The sequence below is a fragment of the Dromiciops gliroides genome, chromosome 2, assembly GCF_019393635.1.
Source record: "Dromiciops gliroides isolate mDroGli1 chromosome 2, mDroGli1.pri, whole genome shotgun sequence".
Classification (NCBI taxonomy): domain Eukaryota; kingdom Metazoa; phylum Chordata; class Mammalia; order Microbiotheria; family Microbiotheriidae; genus Dromiciops; species Dromiciops gliroides.
The window spans coordinates 494,556,228-494,572,523 of record NC_057862.1 but is presented as its reverse complement, the minus strand read 5'-3'; the positions used below and the strand labels follow the sequence as shown (position 1 = coordinate 494,572,523).

Genomic DNA, 16,296 nt, shown 5'->3' with positions numbered 1-16,296 from the left:
TTATCCCCCTGCCAAACCTTTCAGCACAGCTAATCATGGTTCAGCAGCATCAATGGGATTTATTGGTTTGTCGAAAGTGAGAGAAGTTTCTCAATAGGCGATGATAAACAAAGGAGATTGTTACAATACGAATAATTCTCAATTCCCACATGAGATATAATTTCACCAACGAGTCTGAATGGAAGTATTGAATGCACAAGGTTTTTGTAATTATGATGTGGTCAAGCAGCTGGCTTCCTTTTTTCCCCCATTAGCATTTTTAGCAATGTTTCTATGCCATTGTTTGTTGATACATCTTCTGGGGTTTGACAGCCCAGGTCTCTGGACACTTGCATGATTTGGTTACTGCTATGGACTATAAGACAAGTGCTGACTTCAGCAACAGAGGGCTACTTCCTTGGCTCGTCTATCTTATTCAGGACATTCATTGCCAGTGCCAAGACAGGAAGTATAACTCTGTGTTCTTGTCCTCTTTCAAGATGGTTGATTTCAAATTCCTACTTGTCCAAATAAAAAATCTATGTTCCAACAAAATATTTCAGAGAACATCCAATATCACACCTACCAGAACAGGAATCTTCTCTACAAGCAACAAGTAATCCATCCCTAACTAGCAACAATCTCTTCTTCCCTTGAATAATTCCCTATGATGAAGAACCTGCTACATCTAGAAGCAGACCATTTCATTTTTTTGCACAACTCTGATAGGGCATCACCTGACTTATGTCAAGCTAAAATCTCTCTCTAGATCTTAGAAGATAGTGTGACACCTTCTCTTGACTCATTTCTCTTAATTAAACCTTTTGGAGTAGAGCAGAAAAATTCTAATCTCTCTTCTATGAGATAATCTTTTAAATACTTGAGCATATCTCCCAGGGCAGCTAGGTAACACAGGGAGTAGAGCACTGGTCCTTGAGTCAGGAGGATCTAAGTTCAAATCTGGTCTCAGACACTTGACACTTACTAGCTGTGTGACCCCAGCCAAGTCACTTAACCCTTATTGTCTCAAATATCTGGGGTCATCTCCAGTCATCCTGATGTATATCTTACCGCTGGACCCAGAGGGCTCTGGAGGAGTGAGGCAGGTGTCCTTGCACAGCCCTCCCTCATTTAAGCCCAATTCACTTCAAGTCATGACATTACCCTGATGTCATTGTCCTCTTCAAGAATGAAAGAAAAACAACAGGAGAACATAGCTCCCTTCTCTTCCCACCCTAAGTCTTCTACACTCTAGGTTAAACATACCCAGTCCTTCAATTAGTCCTCAAATGGGATTGACTCCAGTTCTCTTGCCATCCTGGTTTCTCTCCTTTAGACATTTTACATCTTGTTACTGTCCTTCCAAATATGGGACACTCAGAACTGAAAGAATGAAAGTATTTCAGCTGGGATACCAGTGAGAATAATGTTCTCCAGCATTTGTTTGACTGCATGGTAAGACATTGGTTAACCAGTATAACAGTTTAGTGGATTTTACTTCTGTGTTTTTACTTTGCAAAATGAAGGGAATGCATCCATCTAAGCAGATGACATAGATTATTTTTAATGAAGAATTTTAGAAAACTTTAGCTATATGGATCCCTTGTGAAAATGTTTTTGTTCTGGGGTAGCTTTTTTTTCCTTTCCTTTCTTTTTTTTTTAGGAGGATAGTTATCTGCATTTTTAGGGACTAATAATCAGACAATCTTAACTGGCAAAAGCAATTCAGTACAATTAAAATAAAATTACATTTGAGATCAGAGGAAATGAGTTCAAATAAAAGTTCTGAGCTCACCACATCTTCCCTTTGGGCTCAATCTTCTCATCTGTAAAGTGGGAGAGTTGGATTAGATGGTCTCTGAGGTCCTTTCCAGCAATAAATCTGTGCTGGGATCCATTTTGATAAAGAAGGCTTTCTGAGATATATGAAAAATATCTTAATCATAAAGTGGTTAATATAATATCACTTTATTTGGTGCTTATGAGCTATGAAGTCATAGGCAAGACATTTCACCTGAGTCTCAGTGTTTGTTGTTGTTGTTCTGACACTTTGTGACCCCAATTTCAGATGTTCTTGGCAAAGGTACTGGAGTGGTTTGCCATTTCCTTCACCACCTCGTTTTAAAGATGGAGAAAGTGAGGCAAATAGTGTTAAGTGACCTACCAAAGGATGCACAGCTAGTAAGTGTCTGAGGCCAGATTTGGACTCAGGAAGATGACTCCAGAGCCAGCATTATACACACTGATCCATCTAGTTGCTGAGCCTCAGTGACTTATTTTATATAAAATAAAGCTGATGACACTTTCACTAGAATACTCATCAGGTTGTTGTGAACATGCTCAGATTTGTCCTTCCTGGTGTATAGAGTGTGCAAATATTCTATTTGGTTTTATTCTAGCCATGGTCCACTAATGAGGTAGCTAGGTGGTACCATGAATAGATCCCTTGTCCTGGAGTCAGGAAGACATGATTTAAAATATGACCTGATACTTACTAGCTGTGTGACCCTAGGCAAGTCACTTACCTCTGTCTTCCTCAGTCTCTTCAACTATAAAGTAGGGATAATAATTTTATGTACCTCTCAGTGTTGTTATGAGGATCAAATAAGATAACATTCTTAAAGCTTTCAGGAATGTGCCCAGCACATAATAGGCACCTAGCAAATATTTATTTCCTACCTTTCTTCCTACTCTCTCCATTAATAGAGCTCCCTAAAACTTAAAATGTTATAGACATATGAGTGATTATTAGTAGTTATTATAATGATTATAATTAACAACAACAATAATTAGGTTAGGCATGCAGACATCCTCTCAAGATTTATTGGATAATATTGAAATATTTGCCTGTACCCTGAACAATCTTAGACTCCTATACACTTTGACTTCTTCCATAGACTCTTCATAGTTTTTCTTTATCTTCCCAAGCTGTCACACTGCCAACTATTTAGCTGTGCAGGTGTTGGTGAGCTGGCCTCTGGCAACACCCTCTGTCTCCTAATGTGTGCTTAGAATATCCTATGGACTTGGGAACTTGATAAGCCTGCCTATCTCATTAGGACTTTCCATAACTCAAGAGTGAGCCTGCCCAAGTGTGGACCCGAGGGGCTCTTCTCACAGTACAGCACATGCTGGACTTTGTGACCTCTGTTTTCAATGCTCAGGCTTTGTTTGTAAATCCTCCTTTGTGCTTGCATATGCTCAGATTACTGGAGAAAGCCTGGTAACTGAATTCTAATCCAGAGAGGTATTACTGCACAGTTTAGAGTCAGTAGAGACTCAGTTTGATCACCTTCCCCATCTGGGTCTTGATGCTCCGTTCTGGACAATGAAAATTGATGTGCCAAATGACCCTGAGGCCCCATAAGATCCTGAATCATTAAACCAAAATTCAATTATGCCCACTACGATGCACTTGCTAAGTAAGGCAGGAAAGTTGACTCAGACATTTTATTACACCGTAACTGTGACTTATGGGAATGAAAAGCCATTCAGACCTTGTGATGGGCAAAGTGATGTTATCGGGAAAATTTGAAGGAATTTCTCTGCTCAGGGTTTCTCTGATGGAGACATTTGGTGCCTTATGTTTAAACCATCCAGAAAGAGGAGCTACAGCAGGGAAAAAAGACTGAGGTTGTCACTGGGTCAGATGATGGCTTAAGTACTGGCATCTAGACCCCAGAAAGAGAGGACTGGGGCTGGAGGGGTTAAATCCTGGCTGTCACTTTGTAACTATGTGACCTTGGATTGGTCACCACCTCCTTGCCAGGCCTAAGCTTTCTCATTTATAAAAGGAAAGGGATTGGATTAGATGATCCCTTTCCTTTCTAAATATTCTGATTCTATCAAAGAATATAGAACTATAGCAGCCTAAGCACAAGAGCTGGGATTTGAACCCAAATGCAATCATGTTTTCCGTTACAATTGTCAGCTTCAACATTCTCTTCTAAGCCATGGAGGGTGATGCAATAAGCCACTTACATGCCAGTGAGAAGACTCCCCACAGAGTCCTCCAGGCAATCTTTCTCTCCCAAAGCCTCTTCAACAGGCAACCAACAGTTACAACCTGCCATTGTCTTGGCCTAGGGGCATGTATCCAAGAGGGCATGCACCTGGAAGTCAAGTTTACAAAGTAACTTAGTACCACGGGCTCCATGGATCCTGAATAACACAGAGGTCATGCACTATCCTTCCCTAGACAAAAGACAAACCAGCCAAAAATCCTCACTGATGAAACAAAGAAGAAATCTGGATCTAAATTTGGCTCTTTTTTTAATAAAAGGAAAAACACCCTACAATGTTGTCTACCAACATATTAGAGGTACCTACATTGTGTAGGGTCTGGAATAAATGGAATTTCATATAATACAAGAGAGGCAGTCTAGCACAACAGAAAGAGAACAGAATTTGTGACCCTATTCCTGATGGCAGCCCGGTGGTGAAGTGGATAGAAGGTTGAGTCTGGAATCAGGAAGATGAGTCTTCCTGAGCTCAAATCTGGCTTCAAACACTTAATAGCTGTGTGACCCTTGGCAAGTCACTTAACCTTGTTTGCCTCAGTTTCTTCATCTGTAAAATGAGCTGGAGAACTACTCCAGTATCTTTGCCGAGAAAATGCCAAATGGAGTCATGAAGCGTCAGATACACATGATCAAAAATCGTTCTGATTTTAGATCCAGGCTCTGACACTTAGTGTCTGTGGCACTTTAACTCTGGACCTCTCTTTCCTTATCTGTAAAATGAAGAGGTTGGACTACATGAACTCTGAGGTCTCTTCCATCTCTATATTCATATGATCTTATAGTTCCTGTCCTACTGCAGTGGGCTTTAATGACATCCAGTTCAGGAATCCAGCGTCACCTCCATTCCATGGTGAACGAACACAACAAGAAGCTAATGATGAAAATAATAATAAAAAGCACATGTTTCTAAAATTAGGGTTTACAAAGCACTTTCTTCCCAGAAGTACTTTGAGGTACATAATAAAATATATTATCTTCATTTTTAAGCAAAGAAACTGAAATGTGAAGAATTTGACCATAGTTAAGTGACCATAGTTTAGTACAAGGAGTAGAGACTAACATCCACTGTCTTGAATCCTGGCCCACCACTTTTTTTCCTGTCTAGGACTTCTCTCTTTTCACAGGAGGCTGTTGATGCAGAGGTTCTCCTGCCTGCCATTGAAAATTTCCAGGGACCAAAATCTCTTTTCCCTTTCTATATCTTTCCTTTAGCTGATCTCAGATTCTCCTGTAACTTCAATCATCATGGTGTAGATGACTCCCAAATCTAGACATCTACCACTATACCCTTCCTAGAGTGCTATTCCAATTTTTCCAACCTCCTGCTGAACGGAAGCCCTGCTAGCATTTCAAAAAGTCAAAATGAAAGAAATGGTAGTGCAGAAGAAATTGCTATCAATTTGGAATCAATGGATTTGGGTTTGAATTCTGCCTCCATCAGTCCCTGTGTGACCAAATTAATCTCTCTGGGCATCAGTTTCCTCAAATGTAAAGTAATGGGGTTTAACAAGGAGATTTCTAAAAGGTTTTGCAGATTGCTATTAACAGCCTGTGTCCCTGTGTCCAAAGGAGAATTCCTCACTTTTTCTCTAAATGTTGTCTTTTTAACTGCTCTGTCTGTTCATGGTACCACAATCTTTCCAACTTCACAGTCATAGCTCTGTAGTCATCTTTGACTATTCTTTCTCCCTCACCTCCCACATCTAATTATTTGCTATCTCATTTCTACCCTGCAATATCCTTCACATCTGGTTCCTTGACTCCACTCCCACTGCAATTCAGGCTTACATTTCTTCTTACCTAAACTGTTACCATAGCTTCTGAACTGCTTTTTTCTCTTACTTGATTTTGTTGAGGCTTGTACTTCATTCTCAAAGAGGACCATGACATCAGAATGACATCATGACTTTCAGTGAATTGGATTTAAATGAGGGAGAGCTATGCTGTCTCTTCCAGAGCCATCTGGGTCCAGTGGCAAGATACATATCAGGGTGACTGGAGCTGACCCTGGATGTTTAAGTCAATTGGGTCAAGTGACTTACCCAGGATCACACAGCTAGTAAGTATTTCGTATCACATTTAAACTCAGGTCCTCCTGACTTCTGGGCCAGTGCTCTATCCACTGTGCCACCTTAATGCTCCACACACCCCTTGATTGTGTGATGTAGTAGAGAGAGCCCTGGGTCTGGAGTCAGGAAGACTTACTAGTTGTGTGACCCTAGGCAAGTCATTTAACCTCTATCTGCCTCAGTTTCTTCACCTCTAAAATGGGGATTGTAATAGGACCCACCTCCCAGAACTGTTATGAGGGCTGAATGCAATCATGTGGGACAGCTAAGTGGCATGAAGCAGTGTGGTAGATGGAACACTAGGCTAGGAGTCAGGATGATCTGAGTTCAAATCCAGCCTCAGATGATCCCTAGCTGTGTGATCCAGAGCAAATCAATTAATCTCTGTTTGCCTCATTGTTTTCATCTATAAAATTGGGATAAAATAGCACCTACCTTGCAGGGTTGTTGTGAGGATCAAATGAAATAATAATTGTAAAGTACTTAATAAAGTACCTGGCACATAGTAGGTGTTATATAAATGTTACCTCTTATTAAATGTTACCTATTATTAAAAAGTACTTAGCACAATTCTTGGCACATAATAGATCCCTAAAAATGTTTGCTTCTCTAGCTAATTTACCCTGAATCCAATGAATCCTCCAGAACACCTTGGATAATTCTCCCAATATGCTGATACAATCTTATTAGGCCTCTGCTCAAATTTCTAGCAGTTCCCCATTGCCTCCAAAAAGCATGCAAGTTCTTCCATACCTCAGCTTCAACCAAGGTTCCACATTCTTTACATTCCTGTTCAGGTATTTTCTATAACATGCAAACTATACTACTTTCCATCTACTATCTACTTCCCCCTCATCATCCCTCCTTTATCACCATGCATTTATCCATTCCTACAATAGACTCTCTTCTCATCTGCATCTATTGATAACCCTTTTTCCTCCAGGGCGCTGCTCAGACCCCAGTTATTTTATGATGATTTCCCTGAATTTACCACCCCCCAAACACACACACAATGATCTCTCCTTCCTCAAATATTTCAAGCTTTGCCTTGGCTCTCCCTTCTCCTATGTGCTTACTTTGCTTCCCACTATTTCATAATCATTTGTATACATATCTGCCCACTACTGACAAGTAGAGTATAAATTCTTTCATAGCAGGACCTATGATGTATCTTTTTATCACTACTACTGACCACAATACTTTGCATTAGAGTAGACATCTAACATGACTGGGTGTTTTTTTTTTTTGGTTCTGTTTTGTTTTTTTTTGTTTTTTGGTGAGGCAATTGGGGTTAAGTGACTTGCCCCAGGGTCACACAGCTAGTAAGTGTCAAGTGTCTGAGGCCAGATTTGAACTCAGGTCCTCCTGACTCCAGGGCCGGTGCTCTATCCACTGAGCCACCTAGCTACCCCTAACATGACTGTTGAACTGCCAATTTAAAGAGAAGAAACACAATCTTATTTTAAATCATCTTTTAGTTTAGGATTTGGTGGGGTTTTTTAATGATATACTAATTGCAACAATTATTTCTAGACCTACCAGAGAAAGCTCATACCAAAAAGAAGAGAAATGACTTGTAATTCAGATGACTTGGGTTCAAATTCTTCCTCTATCTCCTTAATTTCTCTGTACTGCAGTAGATCCTAGTGTATAAAAAAGTGGGTTTGGAATAGCTAACGTTTGACATCTTTCCAAAACTAAATACATGATCTTTTGACCTAATTCAATAAATACCCACTGTCTTCTCCTCATCAGTTGCTCTAGTATCTTCTTTGACTGTATAAATTACTTAGCTTCCACTAGATTAGTGCCTCACTTTAGAGGGCAATTATTAAGAGTTCTTGGAATTTAATTTTCAGGAGACAATTTCTGGTATGGAGGCAACTTCAATTCCAGTCTATTCAGCTCTCAACAAGCATTTATTAATCACTACGTACCAAATACAGTACAAATACTGTGTGATAGGGAATATAACAAGTAGCGAACATCATTATCTTTAGAGTGGTGAAGGGAAGAGTCAAAAAAGACATGGGATATTAAATACAAACTATAGTCAAAGTATTTCCCAGAATGGGAAACTAGGTGGTACAGTGGCTAGAGCCTCAAGGCAGGAAGCCTCATCTCCCTGAGGTTAAATCTAGCCTCAGACACTTACTATCTGTGTGACCCTTGGAAAATGACTTAACCATGTTTGCCTCAGTTTCCTCATCTATTAAATAAGATGGAGAATGAAATGGCAAAGCGCTGCAGTATCTTTGCCAAGAAAACCCCAAAATGGGATCAGAAAGTGTTGACTATGACTGAAATGACTAAAGAACAACAACAAAATGTCCAGAGGGAGGACATATGCCTAATAAATAGGATGGTTTATTAACAATTATATGGAGACCCAGAGTGAATCAGACATGGGAGCATCAGGCTGAATCCCAAGAGTGTACTTCCTTTTGTATGAGCTTTCTCTGCTAGGTCTAGAGGTATTTCTTACAATTAGTGTCTCATTGAGGGGGGAGGAAGGGAGGAAAGGAGAGAGGGAGGGAGAGAGAGAAAGAGAGAGAGAGAGAGAGAGAGAGAGAGAGAGAGAGAGGGAGAGAGAAGGAAGGAGAGGAGTAAGGAAGAAGAAAACCTTAAGATAATATCAATAAGATTTTTTTCATCTCCCCTTAAGTGGCCAGGGAAGGAATTTTTGCCATGGTAGCCTACATCTCAGAAGCATTGGGCAACAGATCAAAGGACATTAGCACCATAACTTTATGACAGGAAGGGAAAACAGAGCCTACCAGGTCCAACCGCATCATTTTACAGATAAGGAAACAGGACCAGAGAAGTTGTGACCTACTCTAAGTGACACAAGCAGTTATTTGTGTTAGTTGTTTTTCAGTTGTGTCCAAATTCTCATGATCCTATTTGGATTTTTTTGTGAAGATATTGCAATAGATTGGCATTTCCTTCTCCAGCTCAATTTGTAGATGAGGAAACTGAAGCAAATAGCATTAAGTGACTTGCCTAGGGTCACAGAGCTAGTAACTGTCTGAGGCTAGATTTAAGCTCAGGTCTTCCAGACTCCAAGCCAGACATTCTACATACTGTGCCACCTATCTGCCCCAAGTGGTTAGTGACATAGGTCAAATATGAACCTAGATCTTCTGACTCCAAATGGAGTGCTCTCTTTACTGTTTCACACTCCTTCTGTGGAAATGACTTATCCATGATCACCCAACTGGTAGGATCAGAGCTCAGATCTGGATGCTGACCTTGGAATAAATGATTTGGTTTTTGTGTTTACCTGCCTAATTGGGCACATTTGTGATTGATCTGCATAAAATAGTGACATTAAAATAATAGTCATTCAGCAGCACTCAAAAGCTCTGGAAGACATTGAGCATGAAGTGCCAAACCCTCAATGGTGTTGTCACAATTCAGTGATTAGACTGTTTCCCCTTAGAGATTCTCCACCAGCATATCAACTAAGAAGCATTTCAAGTCAACCACAAGGAATAGATGAGTGGATATTCATCATAACATACCTAGCTTAAATATAACAGACACCATGTTTTGCCTTATCCCTAGCCTCATCTTACAAATGTCCAGTGCATACAATGGGTTCCTATCATGTGATGCTTTCCCTCACCTCCCCCCATCAAAGAGTTTTCCTTTAGAATGCAGCAAATATCTAAGGTTCAGTCATTTATTTTGTTTTTTTCTCATTGGGCCTTTTTTAAAAATAATCATTTTGAAGAAACTTGGCATGTGGTATTTACTGAGACCAAACCATGGCAAACATAGCTTTCTGTGTGGTTTGTCTCCACACCCACATATTGCACCTTCTGCAGAATTTACAGTGAGGGATCTGTCCTGGGAAAGAGCAAACTGAAAACTAAGATACATCACCCCACCCCCTTAAAAAATCCCCTTTAATGCAAAAATTCAAAACCTTTTCTCAGAAAGAGTCGCTTCTTTTGTTAATATATGTGTGTGTGCGGGTATGTGTATATGGATATATATTAAAAGCCAGAAATAGATTTTTCTTAGACTCTTGTTTACTCAGATTTCTTTCCTGTTAACAGGAAAAAAATGCTCTTCTATCACTACCCAGAGATTTTTAGGAACTCAGAGAGAGATATGCTAATGCTTTTGCTTGAATGAGTTGTGCTCCTCACATTGCTTATTAGAAGGTAAATGCATAATTATATGGTAGACTCATATAAGAGCAATAAACTTTATGTGTGTGTTTATAAAACAGTGTTTACATCAGCAGTGCCATGTAAATAACAAATAATAATAACATTGTCAAGTAAATGAGCTCCTTAGATGCAAGAGCATTTAATATGGAACTCAGTATAATTAATATCCTTGCAGCTTACTGTGATGCTTAAGATTCCTTTCTCCCCGCTCCTCATTCCCCCCACCATAGGAGAAGAGAAACAGAAGTTGTTTAATTTATCGTGGCATTTTCATATTAGATTGATGCCAAAATATACCATGCTGATATATTCTATTTTTTCCCTTGGATTTATCATAGATATATCTGTTGGAAGTAACCTTATCAGGCATAATGAAGAAAAAAAGTGTGTATGTATGTATACACATATGTCTATATGCATGCAGGGAGGTACACCTACCTTTTGTAAGGTATGTATGAATACTATATATGTATATATATACATATATGAACATGCATATTTTATACATACACATATACACCGCATTATTGCTTCAAAACACTTAGAGTGCATTATCATTTGCATCTCCCAATATCAATAGGTAGAGAAGGTTGGTTTTACTGCCTGTGTTCTTTGACAAATCTACGCAAACTGCATAATGAACAGAATACTAGATTTATAGTATCTTACACAAAATAAGTATTTAATAAATGTTTATCGAATGAACAAATGAGTCTGCATACCACCCCAGTCTGCTCTGTTTCTTTTTCTTTTTTTTTTTTTTTTAAGTGAGGCAATTGGGGTTAAGTGACTTGCCCAGGGTCACACAGCTAGTAAGTGTTAAATGTCTGAGGCTGGATTTGAACTCAGGTGCTCCTGACTCCAGGGCCAGTGCTCTATCCACTGCGCCACCTAGCTGCCCCCCCACCCCACCCCCCAGTCTGTTCCATACAAGCTGGATGAATGTTCTTTCTGGCCCTAACATTTTCAACTGCAAAAGGAGGGAGGCCAATTAGGTGATGTCTAAGGCTCCTTCAGATTCAATGTCTTATGATCCTTTTGGTCACTCAGCCTGTCTGAATCTCAGTTTATTTAATTTTAAGATGAGTACTTCTCAGAGAGGTGTTATCTTTATTCTCTCCCCTATAGCACATCAGAACAGAGGAAGTTAATGAAGAAAGCACAGACTGCAGTTGTTCCAGGAGTAGGTTATCTTCCCCTCTCACTCAGAATTCACTCACTGAAGATAGCTGTCAAACTTCCTGAGCTATAATGGAAATATACAGAGGCATTCTGGGTGTGTGTGGGAAGGTGGGAAGAAAGGGAGAAGGGAAGTGAGAGTAAAGGGTAGTGGGAAAACAAGCATCTATGTTACATTAGTATTAAATTTAGAAATCTAAAGATCTAGGTTTATATCCCTTTCCTTGTGGGCAAGTCACTTCATCCTTCTGGGCCTCAGTTTAGTCATTTACAAAATGGAGGTAATAGTACCTCTAAGAAGCAATGTGCTGTGGTGTATAGAGGGTTGACCTTAAAATGAGGAGGATCTGGGTTCCAAATCCTACTAGCCAATTTCTTAGAGCCTCAGGCAACTCTCTAAAACCAGAAATTACAGATCGATTGCTGATCTGCATGGTATAAGAGTTTCTTTTGACACTGGCAGTTTCCTATGCCAGTAGAATCACAGATCTGGATAACACTAATGCCATCAGCAACAACACTATGTACCTACGTCAGGAGGTTATTTTGAGGAAAGCACTTTGCAAACCATAACAAACTAAGAAATCTGGGTTATTCTCATCCTCATTCCACCCCACCCCCACCACAACAATCTGGCCAGTTTAGTGAAGATGCGACATCCTAAAGATATTTCAGAACAACTGGTGTGTCATGCATTCTGATGGCTGAGATCTTAGAATATATGATACAGAAAAAATTGTATTCTGCTTTATTGTTAAACATTAAACGATCCAACCAGAAAACGTACTCAGTATGAAACCAAAGTGGTTTTAAGCGAACCTGTAGATGCCATTTGGCTTTGGTCCTCTTTCTTTCTATTGACACCACCCAGTTAGGCATCCATTGCAAATGTCCCATCTTCTTTGTCCTTCCTTAATTGGCCCAGGGTCCATCAGCAAGTCTATCTCTTTTAAAAGACTAATCACAGTTTATTCATTTCTATTGAGTTTAAAGTAAAGAAAGTTACTGAGAGTGCTAGAAACCCAGAGAATTATTTAAAAGTGTGACTTCTTATCTTCATTTTTGGCTTAAGAAAAGTCACAGGGGCAGTTAGGTTGGCGCTGTGGATAGAGCACCCGCCCTGAAGTCAGCAGGACCTGAGTTCAAAACCCGCCTCAGACACTTAACACTTACTAATTGTGTGACCCTGGGCAAGTCACTTAACCCCAATTGCCTCGCGAAATTAAAAAAAAAAAAGAAAAAAGAAAAGTCACACATTTTATAACCACTTCTGCCTTTAAATAATCTTTCTAATCCAAGGGGCTAGAATAGGGTAAGGGGAGGAAGGATAGGGCAAGGGATATTATTCACACAGAAGGACCAAAGGAAGAGATCTTAAACTATAAGGGGACCATCCAGTCAATCCTCATTCTACCAGTGAGGAACCGAGGATTGAAGGTATTAATGACATACCCAGTCACTCAGGTAGCAAGTAGCACCCAAGAACTGAACACAGATATTCTGATTGCAAACAAAACTCTTGTCCCCCTGTTTTTCCCTGCCATCTCCTCCTGAAACATCATAAACAAACACTAGGGGGTTTGGGGGGGATCAGCCAGCTTCTTTAGGGTCCCCTGTGATAGATCAAAGGTGATTGTTTCATGAACAAGTGGTAAAGCTTCTGTGGGTTCTAGAGAGGAAAAATGCATGAGTTATAAAGAGGGGCTTCAACTTCCTGAGGAAGGAGCTTGCCCACAGGTGGTTCGACTCTGACTTTATGAGACTAGAGTGTTCCAAGAGCATCTCCCTAGGGTACTTGGTACTCCAGATGTAGCTGATGCTAGAAGAGGTAATCAGATATTTTCTGTAGTAGTCACATGTTGTTATCAGTGACTGTCAAACAGCCACTACCAGCCACTTTTAACTTGTCCTTATAATGATCTAAACCACAATAATATCAATGTGTTGTGTTATAACAATATAACAATTTAATGTTTGTAAAGCACTTCACATGTTCTTTTGCTTAATTCATGAGGTAGGATCTATTATCTCTTTTTATAGATGAGTAAATTGAGGATAGATTAAGTGACTTGCCTAGAGTCACACAGCTACAAAGTGTCTGGAGGCAGCATTTGAACTCAGGTCTTGCTGACTCCTACTCCAGAACTCTATCTAATTATCTACCTACCTGTCAAAAGTGTTGCAATTAGTGTTAAATTCCGGTATAATGCACAGTAATCTGATTGGGGAAAAGAGAATGCTTACTTAGCCAGAGCTCATTTATAGGTTATACTAATTTCTGGATATGGAAAACACAAGAGTCCTTTGGATTTACTCTTATGTTATTTCCATCCCAAACTTCTTCTCCTTCCCCAAAAGACAGGCATGTTCTCTTCCAAAAACAAAATTTATCCAGCCCAACATCCAAATTCAAAATCCTTGACAAAAATGTATTTAGAGCCTGCTGTGTATAAGATTCTGCACTAAGAACTAGAGATACAAAGATAAAGGTGAGACTATATCTCTGATTTCAAGGAGCTGATATTCTATTGGCAAATGCAACATAAAAGTGATTATCCAAGTACACAAGAAGTTGACGAGGGAGAAAGTACAGCCACCTAAGAGGGATCGGGGGAAAGTTTCACATAGGACAAATATTGATACATTCTACTTTTGAAGAATTCTAGAGAAGGAGAACTGCCTTCAAAACAGTCTGTTCCTCTTAGGAACTGCTCCAATTATTATATGTTCCCTAATAATGAATGAGCCCCAAACTGACCCTCTGCAACTTGCACCCAGTAGCCCTAGTTCTCCAGAACTAGTTCCCTCATCTGCTTCTGCCTCCCTGATTGAGGGGTAAAACAACACACTTCTTCTATAGCCTTCCTTTACATAGGACACAAATTGCTAGTTATCTCTTCATTTGCCATTAGCTTCGCTACTTGGTTTCATATCCATCATCATCTTTATCGTGCCTCCTCAGCAGGAACCCCCTGGGACTCTTACCCCATACCTTTCAACTTCCTTTTGTGTATTGACTTTCCTCATTATATTGTAAGGTCCTTGAAAATAGGGGCTTTCTTTTTCTTATTTCTATCCTTAGCACTTAAGATAGTGCCTGCCATAGAGTAGATATTTCATTTTTATCCTAGCATAGTGTATATAATGTCATCAGGAGCCAGGCAGAATAACAATGATTTTATTACCTCTTCCACCTTACGGTCTTTCCGATATTCATCTTCTCTCTACCATAACCACTTAATCACTCTTTTCTCTCAATCACCCCCAAACTCTACCAGGTTCCTTCAATATAACCTCCTAAGGGGGTAGCCAGGTGGCACAGTGGATAAAGCACCAGCTCTGGATTCAGGAGGACCTGAGTTGAAATGCAGCCTCAGACATTTGACACTTACTAGCTGTGTGACCTTGGGCAAGTCATTTAACCTCATTGCCCACCCCCAAAACCAAAACCAAAACATATCCTCCTATATCTTAGTCTCTAGTTTCTCCAACATCCTGATTTCCTTCCCATAAAGAAATTCATGTTGAAGTTTTGATGGGAGACACTGAAAGGACAACTCCATGGAAATGAGATGTCTGTCTTCCATTAACTGAGCTCTAATGTTGGAAAGGGTCATAAATACAAGATATAGACCAGAGGTCTAGACGTGAAATGTTCTCAGAGGTGATCCAGTCTAACCTTCTCATTTACAGATCAAGAATATGAAGCCCAATGAGACTGACTTACTCAAAAGTAATATAGGGAATGGGTGACACACATAGGTTATGAGCCCCTGTCCTCTACCCCCAGATCCAATCTTCTTTTCTTTGAGACCAATCTCCTGGTTTTATAAATGAACAATACAAGACCCAAAGAGGTGACAATCACAGCCCAAAGCCACATAGTTAGTTAGTGACAGATCTGGGATCAAAGCCCAGATCTCTTGATTTGCAGTCCAGGGCTCTTTCCATTTTATTAAGCTGCCTAAGAGAGGCTTTGTAGAAAATGTGCCCAACTCTTTTCATTTATTCTAATAATGATTCTTTTGGAAGCAGAGGACAAGAGAACTGGCTTTGCATTGGGAGGGTATTGAGGGAGGGTTTTCTGTGTGTGTGTGTGTGTGTGTGTGTGTGTGTGTGTGTGTGTGTGTGTGTGCCTGCCTATGCATTTTGGTTAGGGGGAAAGTTGGATCCAGAGATAGGCAGGCCTTCCTATAACGTATCAATCATACCACAAATGTGAAACTTCTATGACTATCTCATTTGCTTCTGGCCTTAGTTCTAGTTTGAAGTTCTGGGAATATCTTTTCAGGGCCTGAAATATGGAAACAAAACAAAAGGTCCTAAAGAAGCACACATACACACAGACACACATACAAGCACACCCATTTTCCGTATGATAACAGGCATTGGGAATTCAGGGAAGTTAATCTTGTGGTCTACAATAACTACTATTTCTTCATCTCTCAACACTACCCATGTTAATAATGCCTTTGCCTTTTCTCCTAAGGGTTATGTTGCTGGAACTCACAGAGATTCTTTCCTTTTCACTATTTAATTGTCGCTCTTCCTCCTTAATGAACACTTAAAGGCAGTGACTCAGATTGCAGGTGCCAATTGGACCCAAGTTATTGTCAAATAGCCCTATCCCAGATAATGTGGTCCCTCAACAGCCCCACACAGGATATATCAGGTTAGGCCTAGTGCCAACTTGCAAATGCCTGGGGTGAACAGGGCAGAAATGGGGGCCATGGTTGTGAGAGACTGGGTGTGGCTGCCTCTAGCTAGTTGGCAGAACATGGAGTGTCCATCTAGGGTGGAGAAGACAGCCCACTTCCAGCACACCTGCTCAATTTCTGTTGAGGGCTCCAGGCACATAGTAATTCC

General features: G+C 40.1%; 1 pseudogene; it reads right to left on the bottom strand.

Annotated features, from left to right (window-relative positions):
• LOC122739182 overlaps positions 1-15,798 on the bottom strand; it is a 30,671-nt pseudogene extending 14,873 nt beyond the window's left edge.
• Positions 15,799-16,296: the final 498 nt, after the last annotated feature.